We start from the raw sequence: 15,385 nt of genomic DNA on the forward strand, positions 1-15,385 counted from the left end.
TGGAATTCTGGTATAAAGAATAATGTAAAGCGTTATATTTGGTGTCATCCTTCAAAGGGCGGCTTCTGCTACAGTATTACAAAGTTGTTTGAAAGTAATCGTACAGCTGTTTGGTTTTTGTCTACATTGATATAGTACAGGAAGCATTCCTATTTTATTTTTCTTTCAGAAAAGCTCTACTTTTTTCTTTTTAAAGAAAAAGTTTAAGGCGCGCCCATGTGGCTCAGTCAGTTAAGCGTCTGCCTTTGGCTCAGGTCATGATCTGGGGATCCTGGGATTGAGCCTTGCATTGGGCTTCCCGCTCAGCAGGGAGTCTGCTTCTCCCTTTCCCTCTGCCCCTGCCCACCACTCAGGCCCTCTCTCTCCAGTAAAACAAATACAATCTTTAAAAAAAGAGAAAAGAAACAAACAACTCCCCCCAGTCACTCCTCAAGAAAAATACAAAGCCTGTGATGGTGGGACCCACAGCCTGTGTCTGCATTTCATATCACATTCTTGGAATGACTGTCATCATTAGTTAAATAAGTACATAGCATATTATAAGAGAGGTAAACAAAATTCAGCAAGCCTTTTGTTCAGTTTCCTGACTTACGGCAAGGTGTTCACTCCCTCAAGGTTGCAGGGCCACATTATCTGCCCTACCACACGCTGTGGGACCTCAGGTCCCACATACAGGAGTTATAATCCACAAGAACAGCCTGCAAAGCTATGTGAGGTGTCTAACATTTACACAAAATAAAATAAATTACATAGACAGTGCAAAGATTCTATTCCATTTTGAAAGATTCAGGAAAGCAGATTTGCCCATAAAAGGAATTACAAATGATTTCAGGTATGACAGTTCTGTATCTGTTTAGGCTTTCCAACCAGCATCCCCTCCCTCCCCTTCATCTACTGGCAGGGTTTGGAATAAAGAATATTTGTCTGGTAACAGCAATCATTAAAATGGCAACTTGGTGCAATGCCTTCAGTTCGACTTGGACCTAGTCAGGGCTCTAGACTGAGAGTTCTGTTGTTTTGTGAATTAATAATATGTCTCTCAAAGCCCAAAGTGTGAAATTCTAAAAACGCAAAGGGGTATTTATACTTTCAGAGAGTAGTGGCTATTTTGTGCTCTCCTCTGGGGAGGACAGAGTGGGGGCGAGAACTCTCCAATAGGCACTCGCTGAAGGGAGGGACTGAGCCAAACTCTTCTAGGTACTGTGCAGAAGTGTTGCATTTCCCTGAGCTCCTTACAGTCTTTGGAGAGTCCAGGTTCCCCTTGCTTGTGGGGGTTCAGGTGAAGAGTCACATCCTCCTTTTAAAGCCTGACCTAAGTGAACTTTGGGAGATGCTGGTGGGTGGGGCGAATGGCCAGAAGAGTAGAACACTGACAGTCTCAGGACCCTTGATAGTTGCCCTGGGGCTAAAGATGCTATTTTGACTCTGGTGACTCTGTGTTAAACTGGAGGGCCTCTCACGGTCATTTCCAACCGTGCCCCTGAGTTATCAACCATGTGAATAAGCACAGACTGGCAGGGAATTCCCTACCGCAGAAGCATTTTCAAAATCAGCTTCAAGAGCTCTGAGTTGTCCTAACTAAAGACAAAAATCACAGAGTAGATTATCCTATTCGTGTGGAAATCTTAAAAAGTGCCAGGTTTTAGATCATAACTGTCTCAATACATACTTTTCTCCACCACCTTCCTTTTCTCCTTTCCACTCCTCCAGTGTTCTCTGTTTAAAATGCAGTTTACACATCCGTTTGCCCTATCGCACACGAATGCCATTTTGAAGTTGAAAACATTCAAATTTTGTCCTCACACTTTTACTGAGTACACTTAGTATCCAACTGAAGTTCTAGACAAATATATCAATTGAGAAAAAAACCCCACCATACATATGGTGAGGCAGCTGAATACTACACAGCAATAAAAAGGACCCAACTATTGATGCAACAACTTGAATGGATCTCAAGAATGTTATGCCGAGTGAAAAAAAATCAACCTCAAAAAGATCTCAGATCGTATGATTCTGCTTACGTAACATTCACAGAACAATTAAAATATAGAGACGGAAAACATCTTGTTGTCCGGGGAACGGGGACGGAGGCGAGCGTGGCTGTAAAGGAATCGCACGAGGAAGAACTTCCGAGTGATGCAAGTTCGGTATCTAGGTTGTGGTGGTTGTGGCTGCACGAATCTATGCGTGTGATACAATGACATGAAAACTATACATACATTTTGTACACACATCCCGTACCAACATCAATTTCCCGGTTTTGATCTTGTACGAAAATTACGTCGGATGTAACCATTGGAGGAAACTGGGTCAAACGTCTATGGGGCCTCTCTGCTACCTTTACAACTTCCTGCGACTGTATCATTACTTCAAAATAAAAAGTTTAAATACGTGTAAGTCCACCATAGCATGGGCCCCTCTGTAGAGAAAGTATAGTTAAATATAGCACAGTGACACGTGCCAAAAAAAGTGTCAGATACTTTTTTAAAAGTGTGCTCTTTCTAAAAAATTGCTTCAGAAACCAAAAAGGAATCATATAGGGATGAACTGTGTTCTCAGGACTGTAATAAAATCGCTCCATTTATGTAGTGCTGTGAACCATTTGATTGCTTTTCAGGCATTCACAAAAGTCGGGTTGGAAACATGAATGCTTTTAGTTAGATCCCTTGAACATTCAACATCAGTCGGATCAGACAGTTTATAAGAACATTCTGCATCTATGGGCCGCATTCCTTGCATTTGGAGAAATTCCAGAAAATAAGACCATAGCATGTGTAGCCCCACGTCGCATGGGGGAAACCTTCTTTAAAGCAGAATGGGCTGCCCACCCCCTCCCCTCCTTTTTCGATTCCTTTCTCCTCTTTTCGAGCTCATCTCACTCACTCGCCTGGTTTCTCTAGCGAAGTCAGCAGGCAAACTTGTGAGCGGTGCGGGTCCCCAGGCGGCGGCCGCCCGCCGTCCTCCCAGCGCGGCAACGCAGTCGTGCTCCCAGCGCAGCGCGCACGCTCGGCCGGCGCAGCGGGACGCGCGCCCCCGGGAGCCCCCGGCCACCGCCCGAGCTGGTGCGGGACAGCGCGCGCGCCCAGGACCAACACCGCAAACACAGCGACCGCCCGACCGGCTGTCCGCCAAAGTGGCCTCTTGCGGGATTACATCTTTTTTTTTTTTTTTTCTTTCTTTCTTTCTTTCTTTTCTTTTTTTTTTTTTTTAACATTTTTATAGTACTGTGAGTGTACCCAGTGGTATAAAATTATGCCAAAACAAAGAGCAAAGTCCTTGTCCCGAGGAGTATGCGGTGTGAAAAGGCGCGAATGACGCAAGGCAAAATGACAGGACAAACACGGGGTGGGTGGGGAGGAAGTTACCCTGAAATGTAAGGTAGAATCAATAAGACTCGCGATGGACCGAAAAATGGAAAAGCCAAGTCAGGGCCCCAAATCCTCTGCGAGAGATAGAAGTAAGGAGTTGCAATACTAGACATTGGAACAGGAGCATTTTTGAGGGTTTGTTACGTGCCATGCAGTATCCTCACACTAATTCTATAAGGTAGGTATTAGTATTACATCTAATTGGAAAACCAGGGTTTCTTTTAACCGTTTAAAAAAACACCCCTAGCGCTCACCATGTGCCATACATAATTCTATTTTACCCTCATAAAATCCTTACGAAGTAGGAAATGTTTCCCTCATTTTATAGATGAAGAGAATGAAGCAGTCAGGGAAAGTAACTAGCTCTCTCGGGGTCGCTCAGGGAGACAGTGGGAGAGCCAGAATTGGAAGCAGCCAAGATCCGAACCCAGGAAGCCCAACTGTATGATGGCGCAGGCATTCACCTCCACACGCCCCATTCCCCAGCCTGCATGCTTCACTGCGTGCAACAATGCACACCGCATCAACAATTTAATTAAAAAATATTTATATTGACCTTCAGTAATGCATAAATTCACTTGCACAGGGCTTTCATAGTCCAGTGAAAACATGCTTCCCTGAAGAATAAATACTACTGTAAAAAACACAGGCGGTTCCCCTTCCTTCCTTCCTTCCTTCCTTCCTTCCTTCCTTCCTTCCTTCCTTCCTCCCTTCCTCCCTTCCTCCCTTCCTCCCTTCCTCCCTTCCTTCCCTCCTTCCACAAACATGCATGAGTATCTGTTTGTGCCAGGCACTGTGTGAGGAACCATGAAGACAAGAGTGACCAAAAGAGGCAAAAAGGAGAGAAAACAAGGGAACTGGAGATGATGTTCATTTTAATGATGGGTACACACTAGAGTTATCAGGAGAGATAGGGGCAAATAGCCAACAGGAAATAAGGGAACATTTCGATCTTATTATACAGGGAATGACGTTATTCTGGGCTGGACTGTCCTGCGTATTATTTATCCCTTTTTTCATTTCCTCTCTTCTGTTTCCTTCATTTTAGTTATGACAGAGGCAAACACACTGTCAAAGAACATCTAGTATAGACATTTGTTAACATTTCAAATAGTGCTTTGGGTAGTAGAGTATTACCATTAACAGTAATGGCTGTCCCACACTGAGTGCTCGCTATGAATCAGGCATTAGTCTGAGCACTTTACATGTGTTAACTCATTTAATCCTCATAACAATCCCATGAGGTAGGTGCTATTATGATCTCAATTTTGTAGCTGAAGAGATTGAGGATCAAAAAGATTAAAAAACTTGCCCAAGGATATAAGCCTAAAAAGTGGAGGATTTAATGTATTAACTGAAATTAGGTTTTGGATTATTTGTGGATTTCAGTTAGCCTTTAAATTCCCTTCCAAGTAACAGTTTGTGATTATTTTACAAGCGTGGAAGTGAAGAGGCATGTAGACCTCTTCATGGTCTGGGGTGAAAGATTGGCGTAAAAGATCCCTAAAGAAACAAGAGACCCTGGGAGTTGAGTTTTCCAAGTCTGCTATCAAAAGCCAGAATCTTAACTGGCGTAAACATCTACTTTGGAGCTAAGAGGTTGATACCATTACTGTTACTCCATGCCCTATCTCACTGTTTTTTTTTAATACATTTTTCCTTCCGGACTCTTCTGTAACACACTAAAATAAATCAAGCCACTAAAAACTAAAATAAGGAGAGAAATCCTCTCCAGCTCCCCCTCCCCAACCAGAAAAATACACAAAAGCATTTGGGAATATTTTTTGTGATTGTGTAAATTGTATCTTTGTTAAAATAGAATATACCCTTGAGAACCAGAAAAATAATTTGATTTTCCCATACGGAGGACAACAAAATCTAATCTTTTCATTTGAGCACAGTGTTTAAAACCCTAACAATATAAGGAGTCTCAAAAACTATAGTTCTCTATTATAGGAGCATAATAGAAGAATAAAATAATAAAAGTGTTGTTGATTCCTGTATTCAATCATTTTGTCCCTGGTTAGCACAGTTCACTTCTGAAATTCAAGGGCGGGGCAGAGCTTTGGGACCCTCTCAGAGAGGATGAGCAAGGACCTCACCAACCACACCTCCCTCCCAACCTCCTCCCTTGTGAGTTCCACTTCCGGGTACTGAACTGCTAAATTCCCAGAGTGGTTCCCACTTTCTCCTTTCTCCCTTCAGGCTAGTCTCTGTTGGGAATTCTCTCCCACTTCCTTTTATTTCTGCTTCATCACCTAGTCTTGCATGTTTTATGACCTCTTTCCTAAGCCAGTTTCAGCGGTGGCATGCTCAAATCTGAATTTTTCCTGGTCCTCAAAAGGCCCTCAACAGTGCGACTTTTCACTTGCTTCTTCTTTCCTCCCCCTAGACTACTTCATTTATTCAACAAATATTGCTTGGGCACCTAGCATTTGCCCAGGACTGTAGTAGGTGTTAGGGAAACAGGGATAAAAGAAACTCCCTAACAGGGTTCCTGGAAGATAATGATACTCAGTGATTATTTGTGGAATGAATGAATGGAATTAGGTCATTACAAAAATAGTAGAAGGAAGACCAGAGGAAGATCAGCAGTCACACGAAAGACATTTGGCAGTTCCATTTCTCCCATCGAGCTCATCCTACCCTGTTGGGTAACATCTTCCTAAGCCTCTTCTCCTTAAGTTTTTGTTTTCCTAGTTGACTTTCTACTGGCTTTATTGGAAGCAGGAACTCTGGCATAGAAGGGACTTAGCTTGATGCCAGCACTGTCATTCACTAGCTGGGTGACCCTTGGCTCTTTCCTTAATTTCTATGGGCTTCAGTTTCCTTCTCTGTAAAATAGAGATAGCAAACACCTATAACGTGGAGGATTGTGTGAAGATTAAATGGGATTCACATTTGTAAAGGGCTTAGCTAAGAGTCTGGCTCTTAGAGAGTTCTCCTTTTCTTTCTTTTGTCTCTCTCCTACTCCCACCCCTTACCCTTCCTACAAGATGTCACCAGGGCAGTAGTGGCTTGCAAGAGGACTTCAGGTGGTACAGGAAGCACATTTTAAAAAATTATATTATTTTGATATATATCAAATATATCTAAGTAGTCATAGACTCCATTAAACCTTTGCTTTTTAATAGAAATCATTGCTTTGGATATGTAAAAAATTTAAAAAAAAAACAAAGAAGGGCTTAAGTTTTAAGAAATAGAAAATATCAGTAAGTCAGTACAAAGGAGAAGGGAAAAGAACGAGGAATCGACACGTGAAAATCACTGAGGAAATAAACAGTGACATTGACATGAAAGAAGAAAAACATTTAACACAGAAGTCCACAACGGCTATATTTATTATGCTTGGCCTCAGCATTTGATAAACTGAAAGATGACCATTGGCATCCTATGCATTTCTCAAATGTCACTTATTGAAAAAATCTAGCTCTGGGGCTGTGAGAATTCAGTCTATAGCTATATGATCATGTCTTGGCTTTTTTAGCATAGGATTAGTCTGTAACAGGCCAAATGGTCAGCTTTGGGTCCCTAAAAGTCACCTGTCCAGTTCTGCCCCTGATAAAGTACCAAGTGAAAGAGTATTATTCATTTAGATTTAAGAATAATCAATGGTCCACGAGCCTGGGGCGGAGGGGGGAAGGGGGCCGATGGAAAAGGTGTCCATAGGACCTGCTCACGGAGAGGGTCCGCTTACACCTCCAGGGCCGCAGCTACTCCTACGTCTCTTTTCTTGGCCTCTAAGATGCTCCTGAGACAGGTAGAGATGCACTTCTGTCTGGAGAAATTGACATCAAGAGCCGCCCCATCCTCAGGTGCATCCAGGTCCAGGTATCTAAACACTTGAGCTTAGAACCGGGGCTCGGGAGCTCCAGGTCCTCACCAAGCCTCTCAAGGTCCCAACTACTGCCCCCTCACTGCCCGGTACACACCCTGGCACACCAGTGACCAAGCCTCCCAGGTCGGGCTTCCCAGTTTAATTCATCCCTTTCCTCTAACCAAGTCTGAAGGCAGGTGCGCATCTCCTGGGCTGTCCCGGGGCACACGGCACGGGCGGGGGACTCCCCCACTCTCCCTGCTGGATCATTAAGAGGAGCTGGGAGCTCCCCCGGGGCGCATTCTGTGGTCCCGGCGCCTCCACCTCAGCCCGCGGCCAGGGCGCAGCGCCCGCCGGTGTCCCAGCCTGCGAAGAGCCACTTCCTGAGCCGCTTCCAGCGCCCGCCGGGCTGGTCCCCGCGCTCACCTCTCTTCTCTCTCCAGACTCCCAGCTCACCCCCAGGGGCTCCCTGCGTCCGGGCTCCCTTCTCTGTTTCCTTCATTCATTCTCTTTTCTCCATTTCCCTCCCAACCTCTTGCCGACTCTGGCCTCTTACCCCTTCTCGCCTTCTTCCCTCCTCCTTGGGCTACTCCGAAGTCCTCTCTCCGTCCCCTCAACTCCACTTGCCTTTCCCGCTCCGCGTTTCTGCACTTCCCCTGCCTTCTCTCCAGTGCGCCCCAAGCTTCCCAGTCCCATCGCGCTGGACGCCTCCCTCGAAACTTCGGACTCAGTATTCCAACCGCCCCGCCACGGCCCCCAGACCCAGTACAGTTCTCGCCTCCCTCCTCTCCTGAAGGAGACTCTCTGGGGACTCCCAGGGCTGCAGCCGCCTACACGGGAAACCGTGCTGGCCGGGCCCAGGCAGCCCAGCTGTCAGGGACAGCGGGTCTATTTTAGGTCCAGCACCCAATGTCCCCGCCCTAAGGACATGAGCCCTCAACTTGGGTAGCACTTGCCAACCCTGATCCTAAGCTGACTCGAGCTAGGCTGGTGGCTGGTGGCGCGGCCACGGCTGTGGAAGGCAGTCCCGGGACACCTAACTGGAAATCCAAGTGCCGAGGGAATCTGGGGCCGGGGGCGCGGGTAGTCCTCCTGGGAATGGGCTACCTTGGCACAGCCACCTTTCTTGCAAAGCAAGTCACACACGAGACTTTCCAGTTAGTCCCCTTAACTTCATATGCCCTGGTTTACTTTATTTCTAGTCAATCCCGTCATTAGCCTGTAATAACCCACCCAAAGCGTGATCCTTTGGAAAATCATAAGAAGAATTAGGGTCAATCAACAAACAAGTCACAAAGAGCCGCAATGCCTAACCTAAACCCCAGACGGTTGAGAGACCAGACTGCACACGTGTGCGTGTCCCTGTGCGCGCACGCACACGCGCGCACAAACACCAATCCGGGCTGGGATCCAGCCGCAAGTTTGCACACTGACAAGTCTGTAAGCCTAGCAGAAAATAGAAAAGTATCACTCACCTGTGTCTTTTTCTACGTCTGCCGATCGGGATCTAGGGGAAGTATCGGAAAGGGGTGGATTGAGAGACCCTCCTTTCTTTTCTTTTCGCCTTTCCAAAGAGTGGAAATTTCCGTCATGTGATAGGGGGCAGCATCCCCAGTGTCGCGTTTCCTGCGGACCCTCCCTTCCAGCCCAGCCACCAATCGTCGGGCGGCAACCTGAGATGTAAACAAAAGCATCCTCCCAGGTGGGCTGAGTTGTCCAGCTGTCCCGCCAGAGTGAAGCCTGGGAGCCGCCAGCCCCTGCTCCCTCTTTTCTGGGTCCCTGACAACAGAGAAGATCTTGGTGTGAGTTGGGGTTTTTGTTGTTTGGTTGGTTGGTTGTTGGTTTTATAATTAGGTTTCTTCATTAGTCAAGGTTGCATTTGGTGAATCTGCCCTATACCCCGGGATAGGTGTTGCTCTTCACTTTGAAATCAGTAAAAAAGTTTTGAAATCAGTAAAAAAGTTTTTCAGGTAGATGACTCGAAACTGCCTCCAGGTTTAGGGTTATCAAACACCAACCTGACATAAAGGAAAAAAAATTGAGGAAGAGGTACAAATGAAAAACCTGTCATTCACAGTTAAAGTCACTTTCTGATCAGTGAAGTTGGGGATAACTTGGTAGCATTTAACCATGAGTGGGGATCTTTGCGGTAATTTTTTTTTTCTGGGACTTCAATTTAAGCATAATTCCCAGTATATATGGAGAAAGAATTAGGATATAATAAATAGCATTGTAATTTTAGTTCTGTTTATTAAAAGCATTAACCTACCATTTTAAGGAAAACTGTTTACATTAAAACTATATCGTTAAGCAAAATTCTTGTTTCAAAGAAGTGCTGTGTAACAAATGTGTTCACGCCCCTCTGTGTATTTTCATACTCATTTGTCATTCTTTGGGGAAAAAATATTCTCCAATGGAGAACTGATGCCACAGTTCAGCAAACTCACCAGGCAACACAAATTGCTTTCTGAACTCTGGCATGTCCGATATCACTGTATTCAGAACGTCACTGTTTGATCATAGCATGAAAGCCTAGAACCATCTCCTCTTACTTAGAATTCCCATTGACTAAAACACCAGCAACACTTTAGCACATCAAAAAACAGGATAATGACAAGAATTACCCCAATAATGTATAATGATCAAGAACACTTAAAAAACAACATTAATATACATCAAATTGTACTAAAACCATCCAACAATGCAAATTCAACAGAAGGATGATGCAATAAATACCTTCACTGGGAACCTAAATATTAAAAAAATCAGTATCTAAAAAGTACTTGTTTTGGGGCACCTGGGTGGCTCAGTTGGTTGAGCGGCTGGCTCTTGATTTCAGCTCAGGTTGTGATCTCAGGGTCCTGGGATGAGCCCTACATAGGGCTCCCAGCTCAGCGGGGAGTCTGCTTGAGGATTCTCTCTCTCTCTCTCTCTCTCTCTCTCTCTGCCCCTCCCCCTGCTTGTGCACCTGTGCTCTTGCTCTCTCCCTCTCTAAAACACATAAATCCTTAAAAAACATAAAAAATAAAAAATACTTGTTTCATGAAAGCTGATTTTCCCACTCCTGATCAGTTATGGTATACCTCCTTAGTCTGTCATAATACGAAGTTTCCATTCTGAGAAATTAGGATACATCAGAATAATTTTCAAGTCCCTTTAAACTTGCTGAAAATAGATTATGTTTATACTATCACACTTCCCATTAATTCTTATTCAATAAACATAAGCGCATTTTATAAAGCTACTAAAGTGTCAAAATTGGTAGGATTGAAAGGATAAGTGACAGATCAAGACAGATGTATATTTCTCTCTGCATAACCTGACATTTATTAAAGACGATACCCAGGTTCCTAAAATGAAAAGCCATTCCAGAGAAAACCAAATGAAGATGACATCATGCAATTCTAAGACAGATACTAGTTAATTGGGCAACTGCACAACTTTTTAATGAACTACTTATTTAATCAATTCTTAGCGTCTATATCTTAGTACAGAAAAGATAAAAAACAGTGTTTCATTGCCTCATTTGCTGGAGTCCAATGGGTTACTCATCTAGATAAACTGTTACTATCAGGTGTGTGTGGAGGTAAAAGGAGATGCATTCATCTGTGAGTCAGTGAAATGTGGGACAAAGTTCAAGTGTATCATCTTTTGTAGCTACTGTCCATTAGAGTTTAAGAAGAGCTCAAAGCCATGTCTGGATGGTATGAGACAACTGACAACCCTTTATTTCCCCAGTACAACCCAAACCTTGAGCCATTGACTGCTCTGTTGAACCTACCCGACAATCTTCAAAGGTCTATTCTAAACCAGTCTTTGAAACGATGAGAAGCAGCCCTAACCAGCAACATGAATACACCTGCAGGACCGCAGTGTAAAACACGTTTGATTTATCATCCGATCGTTCATTGGCTCTAGAGCGGTTAGCTTAAGTTTGAAGCTCCGAGCTACCACCTACGAGCTATGTGACCTTGGCCAAATCACTAAGTCCTTAGTGACTCATTTTCTCCTTCTGAAAAATGGAGTACATTTCTTGATACATTGTTTTCCTGACCTAAGTTCTTTTCAGACGGTACTAAAAACTTACCTAGTGCTGGAGGAAAATGAAATGTTTGCAATTGAGAAAAAAGCTTACAGAGCAGATAGCATTTACTACCATTTTGACAGAGCTGGCTTGATCGAAGCTCTCTGCTCTAAAATTATATTAACACATATATGAACACAAAATTATATTAACACATCAAAGCTCTCTGCTCTAAAATCATATTAGCCTAGGAATGGTGGTTAGTTTTGTCATGAATACTTTTCTTTTTAAGAAAACTCTATATGGAGGGGTGCCTGGGTGGCTCAGTTGTTAAGCGTCTGCCTTTGGCTCAGGGCGTGATCCCAGAGTCCTGGGATCGAGCCCCACATCGGGATCCCTGCTCAGCGGGAAGCCTGCTTCTTCCTCTCCCACTCCCCCTGCTTGTGTTCCCTCTCTCTTTGGCTGTCTCTCTCTCTGTCAAATAAATAAATAAAATCTTTTTTTTTTTAAAGAAAACTCTATATGGAAAAACATTCCCCAAATATAGTCTTTTGAATCAAAGTTAATTCTTTTTTTTTTTTTAGATTTTTTAAAAAATTTATTTACTTGAACCTCGGTTTACGGACTATTGTTAAGAAGTTTGATGGCAGTGATTTTAGTAGACGTTGTATAAATATTTTTCTTTGATAGTAGACTTTTAACATGGATTATTTTTCCAATTAATTATTATAATTAGTAGAATGGCTTTAGGCCACAGAGCACCTTAACATATATTATGGCACTTGTTAGTAAAAATAAGTAACCATAATATTATTATTTTCCCCATTCAATGAGAAAGGAAACCGAGGTTCAGGAAGGTTAGATGGTTTGTCCAAAGACACAGAACCAGTAATTGGCAGACTGGAGCATGAACCACTGGCTTCAAATTCGTTATCTCCCACAACTCACCTCCCTTTTCTTCTGAGCATTTTCTTTTCTAAGACTGATAACTGTTTTCCTGCCTACAATAGAGCCAACCCTAAATGGCATGCTTAGCCATAAAATTATGGTTTTTTTAAAATAATTACTCTAAAAGCAATTACCTCTTTATCATAATTGCATGAATTCCAATGTCAGTATAATGACTTTATTTTATATGAATTTGAACTTGATTTATGTGACAAACTGAATAATACCAGGAATTGTATTTATGGTTGAGTTTTAGTGTTACGTTCTCTAAACGGGCTACCATTTCTTACTGGTACTAGGGAAAAGATAGCTGAATAGGTCACTCACCACCTCAGTTTCACATGATGAAACAACTAGCAACTGGATCTCAAAACAAAATATCACACTAGATCTAGGATCTCAGAAGACCCAGTCTTGTGTCCAGTATTGGGATGGCAGGGGCCAGACTCTGGGGTCCCCTCCAGGAGGTGAAAAGGGAGAGCAGAGCCTGCATGTTGCACACGAATAGCTCAGAGAGAAGACTGTGCATTGTGTGGTCGACATTCAACACCAGCCCCAAGGAAGTCAGCTTCTGTCTCTCTGGTCTGGAAATGGCCTTACAGGCACGCCCCTGACCAGTCATATTCACCAAACACATCAACTTCCTTTTCCAACTTGGCATTTGTGGTGTCAATCCACTCTAGCCGTCTATGCAGCCCATATTCTAAACTGCTCACTTCCCCCCCAGCTCCCCAACACCATGGTCTTCCATGCCTTAGTGCTTTTGAATGTATTATGTCCACTTTCTGGAAGCCCTTGCCACCGACTCCACCTGTCAACTTCACTTTTTACTCATCTTTCAAGACCCAGCTCACATATCACCACTTAAGTGAATGAAACCTTTCCTGATTCCAGTTACCTTTTTTCTTGGTAGGCTGGGAACATGGGGCGGGGGTGGAGAGTTCAAAGAAGCAGGGAAAAAGAGAACCAGCAGGTTTTGGACATGGAATTTAGTACTTACAACCACGCCATGGGGAGGATGCTTTTATTCCCACCTTGTCAGAGGAGAAAACAGAGACTGAGTTAAGTGGCTTGCAAGAGGCGGAATTTGAATTTGGACTCAGGTGGACAGGATTCCAAAGCTCTCCTCATTCTGTCCCATGATTAAACTTGCCCTCATTTGGGTTCCAGAAATATATCATAATACGTTATTTGGCCCCTGCTAGACTTTGGGCCCCTCAGCAGCCAGTCTCTGTTATTCTTATCTGTGTTGCTGGCATTCCCCGGAGTATCTGACACTGGGTACTCAGGACGTCTGTATGCATTGAGTGAGTGAGTGAAGACTGCCCTAAGATTTGCATGCTGTAACAAACACTGTTCCTGAGTTATTAAATAAAATTACCTGTGATTTATCCCTAATGATCATTTATATCTTTTCTCTATTTTTTGTTTCTCCTAAGTCAAGAGGCACCATGATTAGGTGTCCAGCTCTAGTTTCGATGCCTAGAGAGACAGTGATGATGAAATCTGTCAGGCTACCAGCTACTCTGACGTGCTTTGCACAACTGGTGTTTGAACAGGGACTGACATTGATCTGACATCGCCAGGTAACACAATAGCATGACAGCTTTCGGAAAATGATATCAAGGTGCTCTAAAAGCAAATTTTACCCCTTCTGACATTCCTTTGAGAGTTAGAAACTAATTCACATCAGTCTTAACTTCGTATTTTCTTTATCTGGAAAAATCAAATGAAAAGACATATCACCCCAAACCGGACATGTTTAATGAGAATTACCACATTAAATATATTTATAGGTACAAATATATGTACAAAAATGTATGTACGAACTCCAAATATACAAGAGATAGAGATGTGAAGTGAAACATTTGGTTTCTGATTTCTAGAACCAGATATCCTAGGTTTGCATTCCAGCTCTGACACCCACTGGCTAAAACTACTTACTAGTTATACATTAATTAGGCAAATGATTAGCCTCTTTATCCTTCGGTTTCCTCATCTCTTATTTGGGGATAACAGTTGTACCGATTCATGGAGTTGTTTTAAAAAGTTTAATTAAGTCACACACGCCACGTACCCTTTTCAAATGGAAAATGCTGATCATAGTCGCATCATTTGTTCGTGAAAAATTCTTATTATCACCCCAGAACTTTATTCAGGTCCCCTGGGCCTGTTTCCTCATCCCTAGGAGAAGAGGGCAGACTATTTGATCCTTGCGTCCTGTGCGATCTACGCTCTACAAATGAACAGCTTCTGCGTGTTCTTTCATTCCGTCGCTACCACAACAAAACCCCGGTTTCCTATTTGCCTTCTGAAGAGATGGAGGACAGGAAACGATTATTAATCCACTGCCTAATTTTCAGAAGACTAAATCTAAAATAAAACAAAACAAAACTGCCAAGTTCCATGAAAGCATTTAACTTTTACTCTTCAGATGTAGGAGAGAGAGGGTGTGGAAGAGGACAGAAATATGTGCTCCCTTCTGCGTTGTCCTCAAGCATCTGGCTGTCCCAACGGAGTATTGCTTCATTCTTTCTCGTTGTATAATAGCTTGTTTGCATGGTTCCTCTTGAGACTGTGAGTTCTGTTTTGTCAAGATGTATTTGCTGAATAAATAAATGAATGGATGGGTAAATCAACTGATGCTTCTCTGTTTTTCAAGAAGTTGAAAAGTTGAGTAATAAAGAATAGATTTTATCAAACAAAAGCATTTCGGATTAAAATACTATGGGGAAGATGACTTTGGCACTTACTGATCTTAAAATTATAACCTGGTGTTACTGGGGGCCTATCTTAACTTCGTTCTGGAAGGGGAGATATTCCTAACCTATATGGGACATTGGAGAAGTTGAGTCTTACTGAGATCACCTTCTGTGTCACTCCATGCACGGCCACTGACCAAGGCCGAGTACTCTTCCAGGCCCTTCTCTGATGAGGCCTTCAGCAAAGTAGGAGGTCTAGGCCCTCCTCTTCTGTAGCAATCCTACCTGGTCAGCCCTCAACAGCCCACGAACATAGGACTACGTAGATACGTCAAATTCTGGGGTGAGGTACATCTCAGAAGGGTATTCCAAAGTAGAAATTTGAAGGTTCCAATGATTTGACTGTACAAAGGAAGGCTCCGACACAAAGCCCCTCAAACGCTGCCTTCACCGGAGATGTTCCTCCCCTCTGGACTCTGCTTACCCACACCTAGCCCTCCATTCAAATCTGGTGACCCCGTCTCCT

At 43.4% G+C, this 15,385-nt stretch overlaps 1 protein-coding gene and 1 long non-coding RNA gene across 3 annotated transcripts in view; one reads left to right on the plus strand and one right to left on the minus strand.

Moving 5' to 3' along the window:
• SLC38A4 (solute carrier family 38 member 4) overlaps positions 1 to 8,797 on the minus strand; it is a 65,203-nt gene extending 56,406 nt beyond the window's left edge. The window contains exon 1 of one of the 2 annotated variants that reach the window (XM_045801210.2): positions 8,661 to 8,797. The gene's annotated coding sequence lies outside the window, so the exon portion shown is untranslated. Of the gene's footprint in view, positions 1 to 2,883; positions 2,906 to 8,660 lie in introns of those variants that run through there. The other variant, XM_087855796.1, reaches the window with a different exon arrangement.
• Positions 8,798 to 8,856: 59 nt separating this feature from the next.
• LOC123794820 (uncharacterized) lies at positions 8,857 to 14,796 on the plus strand. The gene is made up of 3 exons (XR_006780259.2): positions 8,857 to 8,987; positions 13,597 to 13,743; positions 14,346 to 14,796. It is a non-coding gene; the product is annotated as an uncharacterized LOC123794820 (long non-coding RNA).
• The last annotated feature ends 589 nt before the right edge of the window (positions 14,797 to 15,385 follow it).

The sequence above is a fragment of the Ursus americanus genome, chromosome 25 (genome assembly GCF_024610735.1).
Source record: "Ursus americanus isolate L20-20 chromosome 25, mUrsAme1.1.p, whole genome shotgun sequence".
NCBI lineage: Eukaryota > Metazoa > Chordata > Mammalia > Carnivora > Ursidae > Ursus > Ursus americanus.